Below are 8,948 nucleotides of genomic sequence, written 5' to 3' on the forward strand. Positions count from 1 at the left end.
TTGGAGGCTCAAGAATATTACAAGGGTAATGCCTACATTTAGATTCCCAAATTATCTACATTTTTATTTGTCACTTTTCCTTGGTCTTGATCCATAGTTGCTCCAAGTAAATCCAAGCATAAAACTTCCTATCTAGGAGCCTCTCCTTCATTCCCACCCCCCAATCACACTCTCATGTAGACTTTGATTCTCCATCCTCTTCCATCCCACTTGCACAACCACTTCCTAAGGAGTCACTTATATTATTCATGTCTCCCTTTAACTCACCATCTCCATCTTTTGGTCTAAATCTGCCTAGTGATCTTACCTTTACCCTCTTCCTTGCATCCTTAGATTCATCTCATGCATCCTTCTCTTCCACTCTCTCTCTTAGAGAGTCCACCAATTGAATCTGGTAGCCTGAGCTAAAATCCAATATGAATGTGGGAAACTCATCTTCACTCATCTTCAGTTTAGTTCCACTGCTCATGATCATCAGCCTTTGCTCAATTGTCACTCTCTCATTGGCATGGCAATATACTTGGCCTGAAACCTTTGCTAATCTATCGCTCTCTCAGTGGCATGGCAATAGACTTGGCCACAAAGGACGATTCCTTAGCAACTAGTTGATTACTCCAATTCGACCCTATGTTTACCACTTTTGCCAATTTATTTGCTATGCACAATAATCCATTGATCGTGCCTTGTTTCCAAAATGGTCTTTAGAGATTTTGTCATTCATGAAACTTGCAATCTTGTGTAATGCAAAAATCATACAATAACTAATAATAATTCCACTATATACTCACTAAAATGTATATTTACTAACAAGACATGTCGGGGATACCTACAAACCTACTCACAAGTTATAAATTAGAAAAATTTCAAAAGCTTACGATGATGTAGCTCCATGCACATAACATAGAGCCTAATACATTACAAAATTAAATAATCATGTTGAATTAAACATCAAACATAAAAGACGTATGGCCAAATGCTAGAATTGTTAATCAACCCATGAACATAAGATCCTTGGACATATACTTAATGTGAGACTGAGTTATTGGAGAGATCTAAATCTTTGTAAAACCTTGCCTAAAAGGCTCAAAAATCTTGTGAGCTACATCAATAAATCATAAAGATGGCAATGAATATGCAATCCCTTTTGATAATCACATTATGATCTCATTGAAGGAGTTGCAAAGTCAAGTTTACAAGCCTTTCCTTTTAAAGCTTGCACTATGGTTGTGGCTCACACTATCTAAAGGACTGGCTCAAATTTAAAAAGTGAAACCCGATCAAAAAGCCACAAGATAAGTTTTAAATTTGTAAAAAGAACAAGATGCTTCAAATTGTTAATTTGGTAAAAAGGAAAAGATTCCTTTTATCCTAGAATCTCATATATATATATATATATATATATATATATCACTAACTCACTCACTCACTCACACACACACTCTCTCTCTCTCTCTCTCTCTCTCTCTCTCTCTCTCTCTCTCTCTCTCTCTCTCTCTCTCTCTCTCTCTCTCTCTCTCTCTCTCTCCTTCACTTACTCTACTACTAACACTATAATGTTACACTACTTGCTTGAGGTGAGTGCTAAGCTCACATGGTATCAAAGTTAATGAGCTCCTAAGCACTCACTAGTCAACCTCCCTAATCCATCTAAATATCACATGTACTATTAGCTGCCAAGTGCTCATTCTAGTCCGTACCCACATCTCTACCCCTCTCTTAGGGGAGATTACTTGCCTATCCTATTGTTTCTTGTTCTCCTTCTCCACTCCTCTTAGCATATATGGCTAGCAAGTCATCCATAAGTGCCATCTCCAAGGCATGATACCTCAACATGGACAAGCTTAATGGATCCAACTACAACATGTGGAAACTATAGATGGAGCTCTACTTAATGCAACTTAACCTTTGTAAGTTTATGTCTAGAGGGGAGAAATAACTTAAGGAAAAAGTAGATCTCACTAAGATCCAAGCATGGGACACCAAATATCTCACTGCTAACATGGAAATTATCCTCCATTGTGAAGATAAGCAAGTACAAATGGTAGGGACACTCACCACCTCAAAAGAAATTTTGGAATTATTTAATCGTAGCTATGGGCACACAAATTTATCTATCAAGTCTCTTTGATCAAGAGACTCATTAACTTCACAATGCATGAAAGACAAGCTACCTTTAAATTTCTCGATGGATGTATATCTTTTCTCAATGAAGTTCTTATAGGGATGGACATCTTTGATAAGTTCCAAGCCATGCTTCTACACATAGCTCTCCCATCTTCATAGAGGCCATTTATCACTACTAAAGCTTCATCCACAAGTGAAATACGTGGCTTGGTCACAAAATAGTGCCAAAAGGACACTCTTAGGGATCATTCCAATGGCCTGAAATCAATGGCTCTTGCCAGTCACATGAAGTTTCATAAGAAAAGTGGTTCTTACCACTCACAACCTCCTCAATCTCAACCCTTCACAATAGCTGCATCCTATGGATCCTCTTCTCATAAATCCCATCCTCATGCACAAACCCACTACTCCAACATATCCACATACGACAATGAGGACACCTCCGCTACACTTAGATTTTTTGTAGTGACTGTTATGTAGAATGAACACAATCACACTTAGTATCTTAACATGGGTGCAACTCATCACATTGTTTCAAATGGTTATCCTCGTATCACTAGCTATCTCATCTATTTGATGTCCTAATGGGAGAGCACCACACCGAGCATGCACTAGGATATGGTAAAGATGTCATCATGCTTCCCAATGGTACATAAGCTAGTTAGAAAAAGTCTATTATGTGCCATGTTTGCAACAAAATTGATATTTGTAGGGGAACTCACAACCCATTATATCTTTGTCACCTTCTCTAAGCATCATTGTATACTACAAGCAAAAAACACAAAGAGTAATTTACTTTTTGTAACTTGTCCCAAAGAAGGTAAACTCTACCTACTTGGCAACATTCACAACACAACCAAAGCTATCCCTTCTATCTGGAACACATTGTCTCAATCCAGAACTCTCTAGTGGTGGCACTATCGGATAGGGAACAACTTCCAACACGTCCTATAACAAATGCAGAAACGTCAACTTATACTAGGTTTTCCAAAACTAAAACCCCTATTTCCTTTGTGAAGGATGTATTTTGGAAAAGCTAAGAATTTTCCTTATCCTTGCTCTCAATCCTCCACTTCATAATTGCTCACAAATGATCCACTTCCACTTATCTGGCCCGATGCAATTCGCATCTCTGATAGGCAACAAATATTTTCTAATGTTCAGTGATGATTTCAAGATTCAAGCAAATCAGTCCAATTTTCTCTTGATTTAGAGTAATGAAGCATACATAGAGGTGATAAAGAACAAGACAATAACATCTAGAGTCATGATTTAGCTATAATATCTTATTCTCAGGTCGTCCTTCACAAATCAATCCTAATCATGTAAAAAATAGCCTTGTTCGTGCCATTAAAAAATTTAGGGCAAACTTTAGCCAAAAGGTTCTTTTTTAGAGGTTTTCTTAGTGACCCGGCTACATTTTTTGGCTTGAAAACTCAAAAAATACTCCATATATTCAAAAATTTACATTTTATGAGCTAATATCCGCCCAAAAAATAGCTTTAAAATAGGGTTTTCTCATAACAATTGCCCAATTTTCTAAACTCTTCACCATTGATTAGCCACCATCTATTTACAAATTAAAAATCTAAGGGGTCCCATTTTTTAAAACCCTATTCATGCCCTTGTTCTCAATCCAAAAATAGGTCTCTAAACACTTCACATTCCGTCCATAAATCATGTTGTCCATACTAGACACAATGAAAAACATAGAGCCATGAAACTACCCTAAAATTGCATCGTAATTTTGAAAGGAATTGATTTAGATGCGGAACAAATGGGAGATAGCGTAAGATATGGATGATCAATCCATCTTCTTCGTTGTCTTCATTCTTCTCATGCACACCATGAGTATCTCCCAAACTAGATATATACTTTTGAGTTGAGGACACTTTACCTATAGTCTCTTTCATTTCATACAAGCATAGGATATAACTTAACTTATGATTTTTTTCTCAACATTTCCTATCAAATTGAGGATGAGCTTGTAGACATAATGCCCCCATTACTTCAACAAGTTAAACAAGATGTGGACTAGTGTACTCATGGAGTATTATAATGTTTGCCTAATAGAAATTAAACAAGTCTTCAAGTAAGTTTTAGAGTATCATCCTAATTAGTGCTCATGTTAGTTGTAAAGAGAGCCTTGCCAATTAGTATTAAAAATCTTAAAAAATATGCACATTACCTATTGTAAGACTAGCCAACAAAGGTTTCAACTACATTTCTAATTGTGCTACATTGCATTGCATTTAGTACATAGAGGCTCCAGTAGAGTTGCTTGAACAGTAAGAGCTGAGTTATCTAATGGTTAGGATATAAAACTTATCTTCTAAGGATGGAACATGGCTAACCTTTGCAAATTCAAGGGACCCTTGATAATTATTATGTAAGGGGTGGTAGCTCCTGCACCAAAAGTTCCATCCACTTCATTCAAAACTTTGCTAGCTTTTGAATGCTTCACAAATTTATAACACATTTAGTAATAGAAAATTTAAGCACATGGTCAACACATTTTCATATACTTTAGCATGTTTTTATATGTATAATTTGGTTGCACACCAAGTAGCTACAAGTTCTGTTAGTTGCATAGCAAATTCTTTGTAGTCAATACTCATTAGCTTTCACCTTTGGATTCTTCTTTTCTTGAACCATAGTTTCAAAAGATTTAGAAGCAAATAAAATATTTATTTGATTTGGAAGGGATTCTAGAATCGCCACCTAAGATGATGCTGAAGCTCGTGCTTCGAATATTACCTTAGACATAATCTTTTTTCAATCCATAATATAGCATTGATATATATATATCGAGACATAACATATATATAGATATAAATTAATGTAGGAATAAATATAGAAGAGATAAAGGTCAGTGGCTCCATAGGGTATTATAATTGTAGGGAATGCCTAAACCCTTGTGGGATCACTAAGGCTCGATATAAGCCAAGTTGGATGAACATAGAGGTTTCTTGAAACAAAGAGCATGTTGCTTTTAAACCAATAGGACAACAAGTTTACATTTTGGTAGTGGTCTTTCAAGCTTCATAAAGTGAACAATGCCAAATTGACATTAATGAAATGGTTTTGGCGCGACTGATTGGCAACAAACAAGTGCAACTTCAAGTCCCCATTTCCTTGAACTTCAGAGTGGACGTTGGCTTGATGGAGGGGTAAAGGTGGATGAATTTTCTTCATTATGGAAACTTGTCTTACAAGCTTGTACGAACTAGTTTGTAACAAGCCTATCAATCTGTGATGAGAAGGATTCACATACAATCTAATAAAACTTATTTTCAAAACGTTGCAAGTCGGGCAGATTGAGGAGGTTTTTGAAAACGGAAACCCATCGTTCCTTTATCTTCATTTTTCAAAATGTATGATTATAAAGTCAAGATCTTCGTTTTCAAGAAGGAAATTTTTCTTTTCAAATCTTTTGGATATTTCAAAATGTGAGGCAGCCCTAAGATGATGCGAAGTTTGAACCCGACTTTTCCGAACCTTGCCCACTTTGTCTATCCTATGCTTAGAAAAACAGTGGACGTGGACTATAGATATTTTGTTGTGCTGGCATACGTTCTCATACTGACTTGAATATAAGATACCGAATGCAAAGAAACCTGCGCATCATTTTCAGAGAAAAGTTGATATTTGGAGACTGATCTCCGTGGCTGTTTAAGGATAACAGAGAGAACCGAACGACCGGTTACTGATAATACATATAAATGGAGCAACATTATCATCGTCATCGGCTTACATTGAACCTCGGCACATGGTTAATTGCAGTAAATTCTGCAGCATTAATACTGCTAATTTTCTTTGCAAACATTAGCTCGGATGCAGCTCTCCCCGATCATCATGATCAGCCTCCAATGATCTCCCGAGCAGGTGGCCACTGATCTTGATCACACCTTCTTTCTCAGCTTCACTTCTTCATCGATTGCTTTACATATGGTCCAAATATCTGCGTGTGTTGTCCTACTGGTTTAATTTGTTGGTCAATCGTACGCAGGGACGGATCAGGCATCCTCTCCATCGGCCATGCATATCGATTATGGAGCAGACGTTGCTGATTCGCCCTTCACTATCCACGTGTGTTACCTCCTTTCATGTTGCTTTTGATTTGTTATTGGGAATGAGGATTAAGATGGCCGCATTAACAACGTCGTACCTATTAACACAGTAACTAAATTACTCGGTAGATGACCTAATCGGAATCAATAATGTCTTCTTTATTCTTACGATTTCGGTGATCTTTGATACAGGCCAGAGCTCTCGGCTATGGCCCAGGACCAGATAATTGCTGTTAAAGCTGACTCGTTCTCTATAAGATTTTCATAGATAAGATAAATACTATCCTTGCTCATTAACAAAACTGTGGCTTAGGGCCAGATGCAGCTTGATTATGGATTTTCTTTATTGCTACTGGCTGAAATAAGACTTATGTAATCTAGCCCATTGGCAATCAATCACATTTGGCCCGAAAGATTGTTTGTGATTGGAAGGAGCTTATTCAACATCATATCTGCTTATTATGGATCCTTTTTAATTCCGTTGGCTGAAAAGAGACAGATTGTTTGTGATTGTAAGGAGCTTATTCAACATCTTATCTGTTGCACTTGGTGTGGGGCTTACCTTTCTGTTGTATAACCATCGTGCCAAATCATACATGTCAAAGTTATATAGATATGTTGGCATGCTAAAAGGTGAACACACTGCTTAGTTCTCAAGTATTGCAAGTTTGATATTTGAAGCCTTATCTGAGCATGTAAAAGCAGAACTTTTTAAGCATGATGATCAATCTTTGGCATGGGTTTCATTGATACCATTGCGAAGAGAAGCATCAAAATGAAGTTTGTATTAAGTTATAAGTTGAAACATCTTTGAAAGACTTGGGGTTCTTAAAGTATGTATATACCATGAGAGAGTATTTGACATCGCTACAAGATATGGGCCATATATTGATGTTGAAAGTGACAAAATGATCAAAACACATACATCGTGAGATGTTAAGAAGAATGGGTTCGTTGATTGAATTTCCAAATAAGTACAATATCAACAATGACATCTCATAAAACTACATGGATTAATAGGGAGGAGAATCCAAAGTAGACAAATATATCCATAAATATCACAAAATGTAAGTCCATATAAAGGATGGGAAATATAGCTAAGGAAGCCTATATAGAAAGAGCCTATGTGGACCATAGGGCCAAAAAAGAAAGGGATGTATGCTCTACGAATCCAAGTGATTACTACAACTCCTCGCCATTTAAGAGTTCATCTCAAGGGAATGGCACATCGAATGGACTTTGTAATATAAACAACCAAATATTAATCCATAGTATATAATGCATCACTAAAAAACTAGAAACTAAAAATAGGATTCGAGGAGTACTGAAGTAAATGAGCTTCCATTCTCATTGTTGATATCTAACATGGCTTGTTCATGTTTGTGTTGACTAGATAATGATATTGTGATACGTCTAGTAATCGCAGGTTATCATGCATGTCCATTATGTGAACCACAATTAGACTCCCGAAAGTTGCGGACCATGAAGAAGATGGTATATCAGGGACATGCCACTTTCTTGTCGAAGGGGCATGAATTGAGGATTGTTATAATCTCCAACATGAATGAATGCCCAAAGTTAGTAGAGCTAAGAAATGGTCCACAAGAAGTGACTTTCAAGCAAAATGCGATGGTTCTCAGTTTTCTATGAGTTACTCATGATTAACTATTTATTGAATCCCATGCACATTTTCAAGAATGTGGATAGCTTACTGTGGGACCATATCACAGGAAAGACAGACATTGTAGGGGCACGGATGGATTTGAAGGAGGTAGATAAGATGGAGACGCTTCGAGCATTGATGGTCATTTATAAGTATCTAATGCTCCTTGGGTCCTATCCACTAAAAAAGAGTGCATGGTGAAGTGAATTATCAAGTCTATCAATACCCCGACATGCGCAAGCATGATACGTTCCCTGAAATCTACTTTTTCTAAAGATGACTAACTAACAAAACTAAAATTCCATGATTAGCACAAGATATGCCAGATTTTTCTTGGCCTTGATTGCAAGTACAATCAATATTTCATTGTTGTTTATCGATTCGATGTTTGCATTGGTTTAAATTTTAGGCAGCTTCTTGTACTACCAATTGCGATTGCAAGATGTCTGACTCTAGAATTTATTTGTTTGGCCATTTTTAAGATATCGAACTCAATGCAAAGGATCTCATAAAAGGAGATCAAGATATCATCTATTGAATTTACAAGGCGGGGAGTGATGGTGGAGAGGGTCTGTCTCTTTGAGAAGAACCTACCCATGAGCATACCTTGGGGGTTCACTATATATATATTCTCTATATAACGTGCGTTCATGGCCTATTCATAAATATCCTAATCTGTGAATTTTTCTAGAATAAAACACAACCCTTTTCTATTCAATCTGTAAGTAACCCCTTTATATAACACCCTTCTGTCTGTAAAAAATGTATAAAATTGGTGTTTTAAAAATCCCTTATTTTTAAAAAATGTATAAAATTGGTGTTTTAAATATCCCTTATTTTTAAAAAATAGATAAAATTGGTGTTTTAAAAATCCCTTATTTTGAACTTACATTATATATATATATATTCATGAGTGACCCCCCCGAGGAGCATGCTCACGATACAAACTCACCTCCTAGTACATCTCATGGATGAAGTGGAGATTGTAGGACCCATCTATACTAGATGGATGTTTTTCTTGGAGCACTTCATGAAAACCCTGAATAGCTTTATGCAACAACAAGCTCATCTAGAGGATAGCATGGTTGAAG

General features: G+C 36.6%; 1 long non-coding RNA gene across 1 annotated transcript; it reads left to right on the forward strand.

Annotated features, from left to right (window-relative positions):
* Positions 1-5,763: 5,763 nt before the first annotated feature.
* On the forward strand, positions 5,764-6,827 carry LOC148014096 (uncharacterized). Its single transcript, XR_015688755.1, has 3 exons — positions 5,764-6,009; positions 6,134-6,213; positions 6,387-6,827. It is a non-coding gene; the product is annotated as an uncharacterized LOC148014096 (long non-coding RNA).
* The last annotated feature ends 2,121 nt before the right edge of the window (positions 6,828-8,948 follow it).

This window comes from Lygodium microphyllum, chromosome 25, assembly GCF_053477565.2.
Source record: "Lygodium microphyllum isolate KBCC chromosome 25, Lygodium_microphyllum_v1.1.10, whole genome shotgun sequence".
NCBI lineage: Eukaryota > Viridiplantae > Streptophyta > Polypodiopsida > Schizaeales > Lygodiaceae > Lygodium > Lygodium microphyllum.